An 18,054-nucleotide genomic window follows, 5' to 3' on the forward strand; every position below is an offset into this window, starting at 1 on the left:
CGCGCGGCCCCTCACAAAGGACCGGGGCCGGCTCCGGCTCGGAGGCCGCGGCGGGAAAGGCCGCAGCGACGGGGCTATGTGCGGGTGGGGGGGGGGCCGGGTGAGGGGCCGCTGCTCCGCTCTAGCCCAGCCCCAGCCGCAGCTCACGGCGCGGTGGCGGTGCGGGGCTGCCGCCGGGCCGGCTGCTAGAGTGTGTGTGTGTGTGTTGGGGGGTGGGTTGCGGCGGGGAAGGAGGCCGCGGTGTGTGCCCGCCGGGCTGCCCCGGGCACGGAGCGGCGGGGAACCGTCGCTGGGAGCAGATCGCTGTCCAGAGCTGGGTCTTGGGCCGAGTTTGCCGCCGATGTCAGCGGACACCCGGGGTGTGTGTGTGGAGGGGAGGGGACAGCTCTCGCTAGCCCCCTGCGATCAGTCCCCCCTCCAACCGGGGAACGCTGCATGCACCTTCAGAAAGCCGTTAAGAGGCTACTGTATTTTTACTGAGAGAATGTGCTGCAGACATGTCACCTGGAAGAAGGAAATGATCCCTCGGCTCTGACTAAGGCGTTGAGTCAAGCGGAGCAGTTTGGCTCACGGGCGAGGTGCCCCCGCCCCTCCGCGCCGAGGTCGCTGTGCCAGCAGCGCGTCGGCTAGATTGGGGCGATGCTTGTTTCTTTACCGTTTGATCCGTGTGGGGCAAAGCCTGCTGGAAGGGTGTGTGGCGCCATACGTGGCCGCTCCTCTCTGGACTGCATTTCTGCAGTCCTGCGTTTCGTTATTATAATGAGACACCAGTTCAAAATAAAGGCAAGGACACTATYAGCCAAATGGTTCCCAGCAGTGACAGAGGGCTTTGCATCCCCAGAACATTGTACAAACATGGGCTGATTAATCAAGTTAATTAAGCAGCCCTGTAAGTAAAGTAGCAGCATCTACTTGCAATCTGTTGCCAGTGCGAAGCGCACAGACTTCAGCTTAGGTGCTTTAAATATCCAGTCTCGTTTAAAGCACCAACCACAGGAAAAAGTCTCGTGGCAAAAAAAAAAAAAAAAAAAAAAATCTAAAAATGCGTGTTATTCACGGGACACCTCTGATCCAGCATCTTAGAGAGGTCGTCCAGGGGAAGGGTGTGCTGAGCAGAGAGGCCCCAGGTGAGGCGGCAGGAAGAGGGAGGCTGCCGCTCTCCAGGCTGCGCCCGCGTGCTCTTTGTCACCGGAGAGCCGCTGCGGTGGCTCCGCCGGCGAGGATGGGTGCGGGTTAGGGCCCGGAGGACCGGGCCTCCCTCCCCAAGCTGGCGTCGGTCCCCGCGGTGGGGTCCCTGTCCGCGGGGAGGYGGGAGCGCAGCGCTGTGTCTCCCTGCGAGCGCTGATAACCGCATCGGTGCTCCCTGGGACAAACAAAGGAGAGAGCAGCAGGAGGAACTGTGCAAAAGCCTCTCAGATGGAGTTTTGCAATTACCTCATGTGAGGAGGGAGGGACGGGTGGAGAGGAGGCACAAGGTACAAATTGGGAACAGCAGCCCTGTCCCAGAGCGATGGCTGTGGCTGGCACAGTGGTGCTTCGCCACCTCCTCCCCATGGATCTGCCCCTTCCACTCCAGCACCAGTCTGAGACTGGTTTTTCAGAGGGGATGGAGCGGGGAGTAGAGAGCTGGGAGCCCAGGAGCCCAGTGACCCTGCTGGGACCCATTCCCTTCGCACCAGAGATGGTTATCACCATGGACCACCCCAGATCCACGCCCAGTTCCCTCAGCACCAGAGGTGGCCATTGCCATGGACCACCTCAGGTCCATGCCCTGTTCCCTCTAGCCTCTTGGGAAGCACTCAGCCGAAAAAGATCAAGTCCAGGAAAGCAGGAGGTTTTTGTTAGGGCCATGCAGGCATGACGGGGACATGGTCTCCGGGCGTAACGTGCCCTTGCTGCTGGTTGTTTTCTCTGCAGCCTTGGGCAAATGGTACCAGATCTCTGTATCTCAGCTTCCCTTGAAGGAAAATGGAAATAATCGCTGTTAATTACATACCTCACAGGGAATTAATTAATATTTGCACTCCACTTTGAAGAGACTGATTATTAATTAGAAGATTATATGTCAGATAAGGGGAGCTACAAGGCATGGGTATATATGATGGCTTTTGTGGGTGGCAGGGATAAAACAGGGTCCGTGAATGCACTGATGAGGGGCCTGCAGAAAACAACCACTAGCAAACAGCTAAATGCACCAGGATGAYGGGTACAGGGAGGGAAATGTCAGTGGGAGGTCAGTATGGGTGAGTAGCTGTTCCAGACAGTGGTCGCTTCACTGTCCTGTGCAAAAAGGGTGATGGAAGCAGGGGCTCAGGTGCATAAATATGAATGAAGTGTGGCGAGGGCCAGGGAGTGGGCAGTCCTCGGGGCAAGCAGGAGGACAGGGCGCTTGGGAGCACCTGTGTTAGCTGGACCAGGTGTGCATCTGCTGCAGCCTTTCTGTGGAGCATCCTGGTGAACAGGTAAGGTGTATCAGAGYTGGGGAACCACAGATGCGAGACAGCCTATTAAGCAGCACAGGAGATTATCAAGCAATTAGAATCTACTAATTACGAGAATGAATCAGAAAGTAATCAATCTACCGGCATCCAGAGCGCAATAACACAGGCCCCAGGTCTCACGTCTTTTGAAGGCAGCGGGACTTTTGCCCCAACAGGGATCATAGGATGTGGTCTGCAGCAACCAGACAGTGGTCCAGGCTCTGCCACTTCCTCTGAGGTTGAGATGGGCCAAGATTTGTGTGACGAACATAAAGGCAATTTAATAGCAAGGCCACCTGCCCATTGCTGTGTTCAAGGTTTAGACACRCCATAATGTGATAAACAAAGCCAGGATCATCCAGTCTTGCATTCAGGGCTCTCCTAATCTGTTCCTGGGTGTGTCACAGGAACAGAAAGGCGAGGAAGAGGAACAGTGAGCGGCAAAGGTCCACAGCTATTGTCCTCTGCTGTGTTGGGCCTGTGTTGTCTCTGAGTCCCTCTYGAGCCCATCAGACCAGGACAAAAGCCCATGTAGATCCCCGCTTTTCATGCGTGCGCTAAAAAGTAATGGAAAAGAAGTTGTGCCTCTAAGTGTTAGAGAGAGAAGGAAAACGGAAGCAAGACTTTCAATAAGCAACATTCAGGGTTTGGGATCTGAGCTAAGGCAATAGTCAAAACTCCATACCAAGGGGGTCTCAGTTTCCTATTGCCATAAAACTGCAGAAGTGCATCACTCTTCAACACACAGGGCACATGTCGTGGTGCAAACAGCCTCCACGCAGCCGAGACCTGCCACAACCCAGGGGCAAGAGAGCAAATGAAAGCGCAGGACAACCCCCAAGAYATTTTTCAGTGCCAAGGTCTGTCGAGGCTTGTATAAAGGTCCATGAGGACAGTGATGACCGCAGAGCACCTCCCAGCGCCAGCCAACCTGAAACCAGAAGCAAACTCCAGAATTTCTCTATTTTGCTTCACTTCTCCTTGTCTGTCCTTGGGTCTGTGCTGCAGAGCTCAGCTCGCGCTGGCTCTGGACAAAACCATCTGGAGGAGGATTCCTCCTACCCTTTGCTGGCTGATACGGTCAGGCTCGGCTCCGGCAGCGATAACACACGGTCCGGCCTTTATTTCTGCTTCTGCCCTGTACGTCCCACTCCTTTAATTTTACTTCAGCTGCGTTCATGGGACAAAGTGTGAGCTCTGTTTTCTGCTCGCTTCTCCCTGTGGCTGTAATTGGGCCCTTATTTTCTTTAGCATGTGCTGTCACCATGCTCCTTGTAGCCACCTGCTCCTGCTGTCTCCATTTCCAGCCCCCTTGGAGAGGCTGATCTGAGCCCCCTTGTTCGCCTCCCCTCCCCGTCTTTCCCCCGGAGCAGAAGCTCTTCACCAGTGCAGCGACTGCATCTGCCATGCTTTTCGGGGAAAGGAGGGATAATCGGGCAAGGGAGACAAATTACCCAGCCAGCTAAGGGACTGGCTTGAATTCTCGCATGTCCTCTTTAGAGCCAGCCRGTCTCTGCGTCCGTGGCTTCCCTGGCTCGTTCATCTGGGCTTCAGTTCTCTCTGGCYGTCATGAGGACGAGAGAAAAGGTGGAAACTTCTGAAAGAGGAAAAGCTGTTTTAAATCACCATCCTGAAACAATCATAGAGGTTTTTTCTAAATGCTGCCTTTTCCCTCTCTTCCTGCTYCAAAGGGGAAGAGGGAAAGGCCCTGGCCACATCCCCTGTTTCACAGCATGGGGACCCATCCCAGTCCTTTCTGTTTCGCAGTTCAGCCCTCAACACGTTGGCTTCAAAGGGGATTAGCCTGAAGAGAAATCTAAGCAAAGAGCTGAGGCCTCAGCCTGTGGACAACTGCGAGGCCAGAGACTTTACCACATCGTCCCCTCCTGTGGATGTACTCCTTCTGGTCTATTTAATYGTCCAAGCACTGAGGGCCTCCACCTCTCCCTCTGTCAAGACATATTCAATCTAAAACCTCTCCAGGCTGAAGCTAAACAGCCCCTGACATTTTCCTTACTCATTTCATTTTGTCCCCGATGCTATCTCATCTCTTTCAAATAGCTGCAGACTCTCCTCTTCCCTTTTAAGTATTACTCTATATTCTCATACATCAATCCTCAAAGTTCCTGCTCCTTCATATTGATCTCCTTAGAGCTCTTTCCAATTTATCGTTGCCTTTTGCAGGAGTGAGATTAAAGCCTTTCTCTTCGCAGACCCTCCATATATATACAGGACTGTTCTCCCCTGACTGCTGCATTTGCATGAAGGGGCTGAAACTTCATCAAGCGTCTCCCCCGTCCAGGGTGAATTATTATTTTGTATCGCACTGAAAAAAAATGTGTGTAAATTCTTCAGGACGCTGATGGACAAACAGTGCCAGATTTAGCTGGGGAAGTCAGGGAAAGTACAGCCCTGCCCAGTGGCAGGGGTGGTAGAAGGGGACGTGTGTCTGATTTATAACCTATTGTACTAGCTTTAGCCCCTCGTAATAGGAGTTGGGAACGTTGAAGTACCGAACAGTGCCTGTTCCCACATCCGTTTCCCCAGCTGTGCCTCCAGCTCTGGTTTCTCCTGGCTCCACACATGGCTTTCCCAGCTCGTTCGCTTGTGTGCCCTCAGGMCTGATTACTATGCCTTTATTTCCAGATCATGACATTCTCCCAAGGATCACCCGTTCCTACCAGCCAATGCACGCAACATTGCTCTGTAGGCAGAAGACCAGGTCTGAATTTTCAGCCCTGGCTGAAGGAAGCGGGGTAAAAAGCCAGGCATTGTGCTAAGAGGTGTCCTGGCTAGCGCTGGGGCTGTGCGTCCCCGGCCCCTCTGCTCAGCTCCGCTCAGCTCTCCATCCGACGGCAGCGGAGCGAGGCACTCCCTCCCCCGGCTGTTAAACGTGCTGCTGGTGCTGTCTGGTTGACCTTGACAGCGAGAGATGGTGAGGCCTAAGTGTTGAATCATTTCTACCCAAGGTCATTCGCCAGCACAGTGCTATTACACTGGCGCGAGCAGACCGCTGTAGCAGCGCTGTCTTGCTCCTTGCCCTAGAGCTCTCTGCCTGCCTCGTGCATCTTTCAGGTTCGCTTCTGTCCCGGCGATGGGAGAGGAATAAGCTAAGCCCTACACTGGCCTCTTATTCCAGTTGGAGAGCTTCCACACGGGGATTTAGACCAGCCTCGCTCAGCTGAAAGATCCCCTCTATGGACCTGCCCCTYCAGCTAGGCAGAGCATCAGCTTTGGGGGATATTTCCTCCAGCTACAATCAGAAGAAATAAGGGAAGGAGAAAAAAACAGACACTCTCTGGGCCTTCCCTGCAAGCGTCTGCCCTCCGGCACTGTTAACCGCCCCRCTGACGCAGCCTCTGACACTGAAACTGGGGACTCCCAAACCCGCGTTGAGCAACACGCTGCCATGGTGCAGTCCCTGGGGGACTTTCCCACAAAGGATGTTCCTCGGGGTTTTGTTACCTGGCCCATCAGAAGGCTCACACACATGTTACACAGCATTATGTCATCCCATACRGTGTATTTTCAACTGCTTTTTAATTACTTTGAAAATTGATTTTTCTCCATTGTTAACAATAAAGGCAGGGAGACAGCTGGATGGTATTTTCTCCTGTCTAATACTGTACCTAGGAAATGAAACAGATACTGGAATATCCAAGCATGCCATGAAAGTTGCTTTGATCTCATCTCAGCTTTGCTGACAGCAATGAGGCTAATGGCACTTTCTGTCGAGGGATCTTTAAGCCTTTTGCAGAGAACATTGTCTTTATTTTCCATGTGCAAAACTGAAGTATGGAGAAGGTGGAAACATATTTCCCCCAGTCTGGAGGATTGTATACCTCATGTCATGTAATATGAGATGCTTCAGAGTCTTTGCATGCAATTCTGCTTTGCATTTAGGGGGTTTAATACCCATTTATCTCCAGCAACAGGAGTCACTTTGGCTTGATTCTACATGGAATAGAAAGATCTGGGATAACTGGTCATGAGATCRTGCAGATAGGTACCTAAACCCATCTGGGTGCCCCAAGCCCATGCCAGGCTCCTCAGCCCGCTTGGGTGCACAGGGTGCAAGCAGGCAAGGTGGGAGTTTTTCCCTTCCTAGGAGCAGCACTGCAGAGGCCCTCAGGACTGATTACTTTGGCTGTAATCAGGCCCATGTCAGAGCTGCTGGGGGCCTGTACAAGCTGTATTTCTGGCTCTTTTTGTGCAGATGGTGGAAAATCCTGATGTAGTGTCTTGCCCAAGGCAAGGAGTCCACAGTGAAGGAGTGATGCCAGCTGTTGTCAGTCCCCCATTCACTCCCCATCTTTCCCTTGATTAAAATAACCCCCTGRGGGTGATGCAGTGTGTACAGAGCACTCAGTCCTTTTACCAGAACCACCAATAATGACCTCGAGCTACCATCTGCCATTCCCCACCTCGTCTTCTCGAGGTCCCAGGCTTGTTCCCTGCCATCACCGAACGGATACCAGCGACTCAGTGGGGCAGGACCCGGGAGGTGCTTCCCCTGTGTCAGATAAACAGGCTCGTTGCAGGGCCGATCCCCACACCATGTGCCGCGCAGGGTGACTCTGCTCACATTGGGCAGCGGGACGAAGGAAAGAGCCTGCTCTCTCCAGGGATAATGTGGCTCCCRACCAGCCCTCTGGTCCAGCTCTCACTGAAATCAATAGCAAACTTGGCTTGGGGGGAGCCTGGAGGGTAGGAGGTGCAAGGAGATGCAGTAGATGAATCCATTTTAAAATCATCTGGATGTCACTCAATATGCAAATACAGGGACTGAAGAAATCCACCTGCTACAAAGCTCCCATGCAGAAACACTGATCCCTCCCAAGAGAAATCATAACAACTGTATTTTATTACCATCTCAGCCCATTGCCCCAGAAGTTTCCATCTCTCCATCAAGACAGTGTTTTGGAGTGTGCTTTGGCTCGTGTCACACATTCCTGCTGGCAGGAGGTAAGATCTCAAGAGAAAGTTAAACAAAAGCCGTCAATGTCATGTGCTAACTGTGACTCCCTTGGCTTGTTAACATACTGCATGCCTGGTCTTCACCAAAGACTGAAATTAAAACTTTCCCCAGAGACTAATAAGGACACCTTCATATTCATCTTGTAGCAAACTGCTAGAGCGTGGTGGCCCACATAATACAGCTTGAGAAGGAGAAAGTGTGAATAGACTCAGCAGATTCCTCATGGTTTTGTCAGTTGTCAAGTCTCTCCTGCTGCTTTCGAGGAGCACATTGAGGAGCTGGCCTTTCCTTGTGCYGGGGTTACTTTGCAACCCTTGAATRCCTCTTTGCAGTGCCACTGCCCACATGCCCTGGGGCTGTGGTGGTCCTGTGCAGGCAACAYGTGCGTGAGCTTGTGTTGGTCTGAGCCAGGGTAGCGGTGACATTATCGTCTGGGAGAATATTTGAAAAATGCAGTTTGTATGTATGCATGGCATGAAACTCCCTATCTGGTGGGAGGCCAAACTACCACTTAAATCTCATGTAAGCCTTGAGGGCTTCCAAGCTTGCAGGTAGTGCACCCCAGAGGATCACCTCTTATGGCATGGTGCCTCCATGCTGGCCAGTTGGAGGTGGAAGGATGAGGAAGCCCACCTGGAGTGTTTGAGTTTGGCTCTTCCTCCGATGGCCAAGAAACGGGTTTGGGACATCCACATTCCTGCTCTCTTCCCTTTTCCTTGCCAGAGCTGTGCAGGGTTTCAGAGGTGACTTCCAGACCTCTTCCTTTGCTGGAGCACTGGGGTCAGCAGAGCAGCGGAGGAAGCCAAGCAGATACAGAGGCCACCAGGACCACGGGATTGCTCAGACACAAAATAGGTCATGACACGGAAGAGTGACTGTCTCTGCARCTTTCCACACCCCCCAAGGAAGGGGCAAACCAGCAAACAGAAAATCGGGGACTGGGTTTCCTGCAGGGATTTTGTAAGAGTAATCCACAAAACAGTTCCAACCTGGATCCTCCTTAGTGAAAGTATTTTTCKCCAAACACTGCTGTCTGTGGCTGTAACATCCTTTGCACAGCACATTTCACTCCTTGTAACCTCTTGTTCCTGTTTCAAAGGACTCCAGGGTGACGAGCAAGAGGAAGGCACAGYGATGAGTCGCTGTGCTGGGAAGGAAGAAGCCCCAGGCAGGGGCAGATCTGSCCTGTGCAGCACTCTGGCCTCACTCCCAGCAGCAGTGACAGGCTAGCAGGCCAGCTGCGCTGGAGCTGCTGCAGAGCGTGTTTGGGGAGAAAGGAAGGAGTAAGAGACATTATCAGGGTTTGTTGGGCCACGGCAGCATTGCACAGGCAGGCTGGGCCCAGGCAGCTTGAGGAGGAGGAGGAGGAGGAAGAGGGAGCTTCGCTGCCTGGGGGGAGCCAGGCAGGCGCAGAGCCATGCCCGGGGCCACAGGACCGTTCCTGCTCGAGCTCTGGCCCGCCTCGGAGCCTCCCTGTTCAGCATTCAAGGTGATGCCGGGTGGCACCTGGGAATAAGCACAGCGAGCCGGCTCCTCTCTGCCTCTTCCTAAAGCCAGCCCAGGGCCTTGCTCTCGAGGGATTGCAGTGCCCTGCTCCTCACCTRGCACATTAACCTAACTGGCTCCACAACCACCCACTGGCCCTCCCTGCCCCGAGGTGCTGGGAACGGAGGCATCCAGCTTTGTCTGGGTTTGATGACGGCTCCCAGAGAGAGCTCAGCTGCCTCCTGGCTCCCCTTCTCCTTCCCTTGAGACACATGTTCTCCAACAGTGGGGCATTTGCCCCCAGGTTTGCCCAGCCCAGTGCTTGTTTAGGGCACAGGTCAACTTGGTGGCAGGTGTCTCTGCTCTCCAAGCCCCAGGGCAACCAGAGCCCCATACCCAGGTGCTGTGGCATCTTAGACCAAGAAATGTTTTGTCCTGCCCTGTGGGGTCATCTAAAACAGGAGCATCCCTCCATAGCCAAACCCAAATCCCTTCCCTCTAATTTTTCCTCTGCCACAGAGATCAGCAAAGGCCGGAAACATCACCTCCCTGCAATGTGGGATGGAGAAAGGTCAGGATGGAGAGGAAAAGAGGGAAAGGGAAAGAAGACAAAGGTCCYCCCTCCCCTTCGATAAGCCTTTGTGACTTTAGGGACATGCATTTAAACKAATAAAGAGTAACCGATGGACAGACCTACCCAGCAGCTCTTAGCACAGCCCTGAGCCTGGGGAAATAAGCCTTAAATGGCAAAACGTGGCTATAGCCTCGCTTAACCAATGGGGCCTGGGCTCGAGAAAGAGGCAGCGGAAACAGGAAACCAAAGAGCAGCTGAGGCCCGCAGTCAGCAAAAGATGCCTTCCCCCACCTCCTCCTCTTTTGCTTGATAAGCCATATATTTGCCAGAAATGTGCCTGAGAAATGCTTCTCTTCTTCCTCTCCCCATTCCAAGTGCCTGGTGCGACGTCCCCTCATGACACGAGTGCCCTGGCCCCTCGCATCCCTCATGCCATAGGTGCTCTGCGTGGAAACTCCCTGGCAAGGCATGGGTGGAGAAGAGGTCATTTTTCTTTCCTTCTTTGTGCATCAGCAGAAAAGCTTTAAGTCTGAGAAAGARAAGGAGAAGAGCCCCCCACAACAACTGGTTGTTTTTTCTGGGTTGGCTGCCAGCAGATACTGGGGCATGAACCACTGAACTGCACGCTGGTGTTTGCGTCCAAGATAACTCTATGCTCAGCAATGAATACATTTCTGAACTCCCAAAGTTTTCAAGTATTGTAGTAAGGAGGAGTTTTGATGCCAACTCATCTCCTAGGGATTTCAAAGTGCCCCCTCAACTCTAGCAGCCCATAAAGGAAAGCCACCAATTTGCCTATGGCTTAAGCCCCTCTCCAGAGCTTAATGTTCTTCATTGATGGTTTCTCCACAGAGACAGACAAGGAGCATCTCGCAGTGAGGACAAGCTTATTCCCTGGAAACCTCAAAAAGGCAGAGTGGGACTTTTCTTTCATAAGTTACTGGTCCTGGCTAATGAAATAAGCTCTGGTGCTCAGCATGCTRAGGACTCCTTCAGACTGTTAGATCTATTAAAAGAAGGAGAAGAAGCTACTGAGAAATGGTTCCATGCAGGGAGGGGGACCTCAGCGGTGTTTTCCRTGGGCTCTGGCACTGGGTGCGCCAGCCTTGCGCCTGCAGCCCGGGCTGTGCTGAGTGAATCATGCAAAATGGCTAGTTTATTGGCCATACTCTGTCTCTTTTTCAGTGCACACATTTCTTGCACTTAGTCAAATTACATACTGGATTGTGTCACCAGATAATTACTGGGCAGTGGACTGTTAGCAAGAAGCTCCTTGCTGGTACTTCACTTAGAAAGCGAGCTCCCTCGCCCAGCCTCAAGCTCATGTGGATTTGCTTCCCTGGGTGAACAGGAAAGGGCAGGCAGCATGGAAAGCTGTGATCCCAAAGCTGAAGCTTGCTACATTCCCATTTTCCAGCATGTTTCTCCATAAGCATTCTGCTAGCAAACTTGTTAACATGACATTTCAATAAAGCAACCATCTTTGAAGGAATTTGCTTGCACGTGTGAACATGGTTTTTGGCGTTGTCCTTTTCTTCCCTCCTCACTCTTCAGATCCTGGCATATCATGAGTTGGAGGCCAGAGCGATGACTGAGCAACGCAGGGAGACTTGCCTGTTTGGGCTACAAGTGCAGTTACTCTCRTTACTGCAAGGGAAAAATTACAAAGGAAAGTCAGAGGGAGAAGTTTGGACACATGAAAAGAAAAATTACAGCAAAGTCCAGATTATTTAAAAGCCTCACAGACAGATGCCTCCCTACAGATTTCACTTAACCTCCRGAGAAGATGGGCTTGTCATATGTAAGGACTTTTTTTCCAAGCCGCAGCTCGTTTCTAGCCCTGTGGGGAAGGAGTTTTTCCCATCAGCTCCGCTCCGCGCTCTGTCGCACGGGCCCCCACCCAGTCTAGGTGCAGCAGGGCGGCATCATGAGCAGCAGGCACATCACAAGGGCATGGGAACAATTTCTGCAGGCAGAGAAATATGAAAATGACCTGGAAACTGGCTSTAGGTGGATTTAACCCCAATCAGATTTCTTCTGTGAATTTCACCTGATTCTTTTGAAAWTATTTGCACTCCTAAATAATAAGAAATGTTTCCAGATTGGATATGCTCTTCTTCATCAGATAGGAAGGCACTATGCCCTTCATCTCTCTCTGCTGAGAAAGTCCTGATGGCTTACGTTCAACAGGACAAAATTGTCCTGGTTGGATAAAGACCCAGATTCCATAATACTAAGCTTGGCTTTAAACCAAGGTAAAGGTAATGCCAACACTGGCAACCGGCTGGTGTGCACCATCACCAGGTAGACTGAGCCACTTCCCATTTTTAAATCTTCCCCAACTGTGGATCACGTAAAATAAGACTGGAGAGGTCTCAGGAGCCTCTAGACCATTCCCTGCCCTGAGACAAGATCAGAACTACCCAAAACATCTTTGAGAACTATGTTTAACCTGCTCTTAAAATGACCAAGGACAGGGACTTGCAGGGAGGGGGAAGGTTTTCCCCATGTCCGACCTGTTTCTCCACTGCTGAATGTTCAGCGTTTCTTGCATGATCACCATGATTTCTTGCATTGTTTGCTGTGGACACAGAGGACAAAGTGCCTCTTCCCTCTTTGCAGCAGCCTTTTCCATGCATGTGTCTCCTCTGATTGCTCTCTGGACAGATAATTATAAGAGATTTTCTGCAGCCTGAGTGCTAGAGATGCACAAAACGCTTATAAGGTGGGCAAGGTTTCAGCCAGGGCACCTGGAGCTCGCATCTCCCAGCCCAACCCCACTCTGCTTTTTTTCTAAATACCACAGGCTCCCTTTCACATGGGGRGGGGKTTGAGCATGGCCAATTCAGGGAGACAAGGAATAGAAAAACAACAATGAAAARAAAAARTGTTAAAACCCTTACCCAAMCTTTTKCAAGCTGCTGAAAAGTTCAGCAACTTGTAGCATGAGCTTCTGGTGATGTTTCAGGACATTTCTTATTTCATCTAAACTGTTATACTCATCTGCTCTCCAGATTACTCAACCAGGGCTTTCCACTGCAGCAAGCCCACCTCCAGCACACCCCCAGCCCTGCATCCCACCCTGCCGGTACCCCTGGAAGAGCCGCGGGTATGTTGCACGAGGGTCTTCATCTCCAGATGAGGGCCATCTATAYGTCAGGCTATCTATATCGCAGCTGTCGTGAGCATCCTAGGGAGGCAAYGGGCCCAGGAGAAGAGAAACGCGTGCCGGAGGGTGGCTCCTTGATGAGCCCAGCTCGGACTGTGCTGGTACTGGGGACGCACTGGTAGGTTATAGCAAAGGCACGAAACCAGTTCTGCRCCAGGAACCCAAGAACTTGGCCTCATGCTGAAGGCCTTCAGAAGAAGCGCCGTTGCTGTGATCTGCCTTCACGGGGCGCATTTGTCCAGGGAGCCTGTTTGGCTGGTATTTTCCCTTTCTCATGTTCGCCTGCTGCCGGGTAGGTGCCGAGGACTCCTCTGTTCAGCAGAGCATCTCCACCACAGGAGGAAGGCAGCTTGCAGAGCACTTGCACCCACAGCCCGACCTGGGCAGGGGGAAGAGGAGCCCGGTGCTGGCATCTCGCAGGTCGGCATTTAGGAGCAAGCGGAGGAATTGCACAGAGCCAGCTATAAGAAAGCCTAGTGTGCCAGGTCAAAATGGCAGCTTTGCCCCCTCCCCTGTCCCAGGGCATAAGAGCAAATAATAAGAAAATGACTCCAAAATCCTTCTCTGTGGCTTCATTTTTCTGCCAGGAGCAGCTGTGATGCTCAGCAGGCTGGACTGTATTTTTCCCCATAGTTTTCCTGACCTCAGGTTAAGCGAGTCCTGCCCTCAAGCCAAGCTCAAGTGCCGGCGGCCCCAGCGGGCTCTGATGGTGCTGGGATGGTGGGGCACCCTTTCCTCCATCCAGCTTTTCCCCCAGTCCCTGAGYCTTCAAAGGCTTCAGCATCACCAAGGTGGAGCAGCACCCAAAGACAAGCGAAGGAGGATGCCACACCTGCAGAAAGCCATTTTTGCAAGGACACCTGGGGAAGAAATGAGTCTCACRTCGCTGCTCTGTAATTAGCATTAATTACTGGCGCTTGTGAAACCTCTTCCTGATTTACTCCAGGCGGCACCCGMCGGAAACTGTGGGAATCCCAGGCGGCTGAGTCGGGCGGCTCTTGCCCATCCCTCTCGCCCCCGGCGGGATGAGCCCRACCGGGGGGGTCCTGCTGCCGCCTCCGGCTGGCACGGCCTCCTGCCCCGCTCCTCGGCTCTGCCGGCGCACCGCGGCCCTGGCAGCCCGTCTCCTCGCATATCTGCGTTACCCCAAGCTGTTCCCTTTAGCAACACCCTGGGTGTTATCACAGRTCAGGGGAAAAACAGCCCCCAGAAGTTAACCTCCCCCCCCAAACAGCCGCTAAATCATCGTCAAACGGCAGGGTTATCGCTGGGTGACTCATTTATTTTTTTTTTCTTTTTTTTTAATATTAATAATTCGAATGAATCAGGAYATTTCACCATCCAGAGCTGCTTTGGAGTCAGCTCCTGCTTGCTGCAGTGGCTCCACGGTGGCCGGGGCCAGGGTCGCATCCAGGCTCCCCCCACATTGCCCCGGCGGGGCTGAGTCCCGTGGGGCTGGCCGCCGCGGGTTCGTCCCCGAGCCGCCGGGGTTTAGCTTTAAGATAAAATGGAAAAACGAGATGGACGGCCCTTCCCTGGCCTGCTGCGGCTCAGGGTGCCTCCAGCACCCTATTCCCCCCCGCCGCCGGGGGCACCCACAGCCCCGTTCCCGTGCGTGGCCCTGGCCGTGGCTCCGTCCCCGGGGTGCCCCGACGGGGGACGCGGGGACATCCGGGCGGGCGGATAGCCAGGTGTCCTCCCTGCCTCTTCCCGCACCTCGTCGCTGCCGTGATCCCTGGGGATSCCCCCCACGCGGGACCCCCCCACACACACCGGTCCCTCCCCACGGGGCCCGCGTCCCCTAAGCCTCCCGCGTGACCTAACCTCCTGTCCATAAATGGAGCGGTTGGAGAGCGCRTCCCCGGGGTGGAGGGGAGGAGGAGGAGGAGAGAAGGCAGAATAACGCCAGGAATGCAGGACACAAGGGAGGAGAGCGGTCCCGGCCCCCCCAACCCCCGTGGGCTGGGGGCTACCGAYGGCGGGTGGCTGCCCCGCGTGCTAGGGGAGCCAAAGCCCATCCCCGTCCCCTCGGCCCTGCGGGGCAGCGGCTTTTTAAGCCGTCCAGCCCGCTGGAAGGAAAGGTGCCGTTTTCATTTCTCTTTCTCCTTATTTCTCAGCAGCYGGGGACTTTCCGGGTCTGGGCTGCCCTGGGTCCGTCCGTGCCCGGCRGAGCAGCCCCGGCGCGCAGCGGTGCCTCTGGCCTTCGTCCCCGCACCAGCGTCCTCCCGCGGCGGTGCGTCCCCCTCGCCGCGGCGTGGCCCCTCGCTGCGACGTGGCCCCCCCCTCGCAGCAACGTGGGCCCCCCCGCACCCGCAGCGAAGTTTCCCCCCCGCGGCAGCGTGGTCCCCTTGCAGCGATGGGTGCCCCCCGGCCCGGGCAGCAGCGTCCCCCCTTGCGGCACTGCACGGCCAGACCTCCCAGGGCACTCTGCAGCCCCCTCCACATCCCTCCCCTCTCCCACCTCCCCAGGAGTCAGGCGCAGGGTGCTGCAGCTGGGGAAACTGAGGCACGGGGAGGGAGGGGGCTGCAGCCATCTCCAAAAGATTTGCCCTTCCCTGAGGTCTCTGGGGTGCAGCAGGGCTGCAGGCCGCGGCAGCGATTCCCGCAGCACAGGCGGCATCGCGGTGGCCGGAGCAGAGCTGAGCGAGGTGACCAGGGACGCGACAGGGCACCCGCTGCCAGGAAGGGGTTGCAGACACCCCCCGGCACCTCTCCTTCACCCCATGCCTCGAGCCGGCAGGTTAATGCACCTCGGGCACCCAGGACACGTGCACAGCGCCGTTTAACCCAGTGGGAGGCCGGCTCCCGGAGCCAGCGGCCGGCTCCTTAAAATAGAAAGTGAAAACATTCGGGTGCCCTGGCCGGACAAGGGGCACGGCGCTGCCTCTGCYGCCGCGGCGAGGCCAGCGTGCTCCAGGCATGCCCCATCCGAGCCCCACATGCCCCCATCTCCCCACTGCATGGGGACTGTGTGCCATGTCCCCTGCAGGGCCCCCAACTCCCCCCGGACCACCAGCCCCTGCAGGACCCCAGCCCCTCAGGGACCACCGGTCCCTCTGGGACCACCCTCTTCTGCAGGACCCCTACTTCTCCAGGACCCTCATCCCTCTGGGACCACCAATCCCTCCAGGACCACCCTTCTCTGCAGGACCCCCATCCCCTGCGGGACTCCCAGCCCCTCCAGGACCACCAGTCCCTGTGGGACCCCCATCTCCTGCAGGATCTCCATCTCCTCCAGGACCCCCGTCCCCCCCTGGACCCCCGGCCGCCTGCATCCTCCGTGGGGCAGCCGCCCGCCTCCCGCAGAGCCGCGGGCAGGTCTGGCCATCGCCGCCCTGGCCGCGTCCCCGGCGTGGGAGCAGGCGGTTCCCGGGTCCCGTCTCTCTGAGGTCAGGGTGGATCCCTCCCGATTCGTAAGGAGAATTGCTCCAGTGGCTCTCTCGAATCCTCCATAAAAGGCAAAGCAGCGGGCAGGTAGCACTGCCAAACTTAGTCATCCGCCGTCCACCAGCGCTCGGCGCGCCGTCAGCAGCAATTTCCTCCCGGAACGTCCCTGGGCGGCGGGGGGAGGACGGGGAGGAGCGGCCGCGACGCCTCCTCGCCGCCCCGCGAGCGCCTTGCTCGCGCGGCCGCGATGGGGGCCGCCGCCGGCGCGGAGGAAAGCGKAAATCTTGGCACGTCCGGGGCCATCGGCAGCCCCGCGGCCGGTCCCTGCTGCCGGCTCCGGAGGGGCCACGAACCGCCGCGGGATGAGCAGGGGGTTTTTGCCCCATGCGCTGAGACTTTAGTGATGTAGACATCAAAATCTCCTTTTATTTATTTATTTATTTATTTATTTCTGCAAGGAATTATGCCCAGAGGCAGGAAAATGTAAATCCACACGGAAGCGCCAGGGGGCTGGAGGCGGCGTCGCCTCCGTTCCCCGCACATCGGCCCAGCAGCGAGGCGAGAGGGAGCCACCGGCGCCCGGCGCCGGGCCGGCACCGCTGGCTCGCGCCTCCGGGCCTCGATTTCCCCATCGGGGCTGATCGCCAGCTCTGTCCCCGGGGTTATTTAGCAAGCAGCGGAGCAGCGAGCGGGCCTCGGCGCTGCGATGACTCTTCCCTGCCCGGTGATTGCCTGCGTGACGCATCTCGCCCGCGATGACGCCGCGGGAGCGGACGCCCCGAGACTTGAGGGCAAAAGCGGCATTTCTGCCGGCGCTGCAGCGGGCTCGGTGGTGATGCTCCCGGCCGGGACCCGGCGAGCTGGACCGGGGGGTCGGGGGCCAGGGCATCCCCGTGCCCAGCCATGCTGGCGGGTGGCCGGGAAAACACGGGAATGGAAACCTCCGGCCCCGACGGGTTCGCTTTGCATCGCTGCCTCCTTGCCCACGGCGCCTCTCCCCACCTGCCCCGGCAGCCGCTTTCGCCTGGGCTYTCAGCCGCTCCCCCGAGTCCGGGCAAAACAACCTCGCTCAGGACAAACCCGTGCACGAGCCCAGGGACGGTCTGGGCAAGGCGGCGATTTCGGCCATATGAGCAATAACCTGCCCCGGGCCCTAAATTCCCCTTTTGCAACCCGTTCCCGGTGCCAGGGACGCCCTCCCCGGCTCGCAGATTAACTCGAGGAACGGCGCGCCCTGTGCCAGCCGCGTTCGGCCGCCGCCGGGCCGTATCCGTATCGGGGCAGGCTTTTGTGTGCCGGCTGCCCGGCCCCAATAAATGATTCACTGGAGTGATAAAAGACTTAGGAAATCGCTCTGATTGCATCTCGCAGCATCAAAGCTGTGCAGGCGCCGGGTGGGGGGGGGAGCCCGGGGGGGCTCCGGCTTTGTCCCAGGTGATTGCCCGGGCTAATTGCTTCACCCGGCGGTTCCCAGCAAGGTGCCATCGCTGGCGAAAATTGCAGCCAAATGTGGCAGATAAAGCGGCGTTTTGCAAAGCACCCGGCATCGCAGCAGGGCCCCCAGGCACATCGGGGCAGGGACGAGCCCGGGACTGCGAGCGCCGGGGCGGCACGGCGGACGCGTGGGGCAGGCGGCGCTGGGAGGTGTCCCGGCGGGCGGTGGCGGAGGGGGCCGTGGTGTCGTCCCCCCCCGCCGCGCAGCACCCGGCCGCCCAGCTGTGCAAACAGCGGCGGCACCGCGCCGGGCCCCGCGCCAGCCCCTTCGCCTCCAGTGACACAGCGCGGCAGGAATGAGGCGGAAGCGAGCCTGGCCCGGCTGCTGCACCGCTGCCAAGGCCCCCGGGAGACGGGGAGGGGGAGGAAACCTTAAAAAAAAAAAGAAGAAGAAAAGAAAATTAAAAACCCTGGGCAGTTTGGGCTCTTCGCGCTGCTGGGGTGGTTTCCACGCTCGCACCCGGCACGTTTGCTTTGCTCATGGAGG

At 56.1% G+C, this 18,054-nt stretch overlaps 1 long non-coding RNA gene across 1 annotated transcript; it reads left to right on the forward strand.

Moving 5' to 3' along the window:
* The first annotated feature begins 14,525 nt into the window (after window positions 1-14,525).
* LOC146593355 (uncharacterized) lies at window positions 14,526-17,411 on the forward strand. The gene is made up of 2 exons (XR_014896409.1): window positions 14,526-14,767; window positions 16,532-17,411. It is a non-coding gene; the product is annotated as an uncharacterized LOC146593355 (long non-coding RNA).
* The last annotated feature ends 643 nt before the right edge of the window (window positions 17,412-18,054 follow it).

This window comes from Rhea americana, unplaced genomic scaffold, assembly GCF_003343005.1.
Source record: "Rhea americana isolate MKP2758 unplaced genomic scaffold, rheAme1 scaffold_297, whole genome shotgun sequence".
NCBI lineage: Eukaryota > Metazoa > Chordata > Aves > Rheiformes > Rheidae > Rhea > Rhea americana.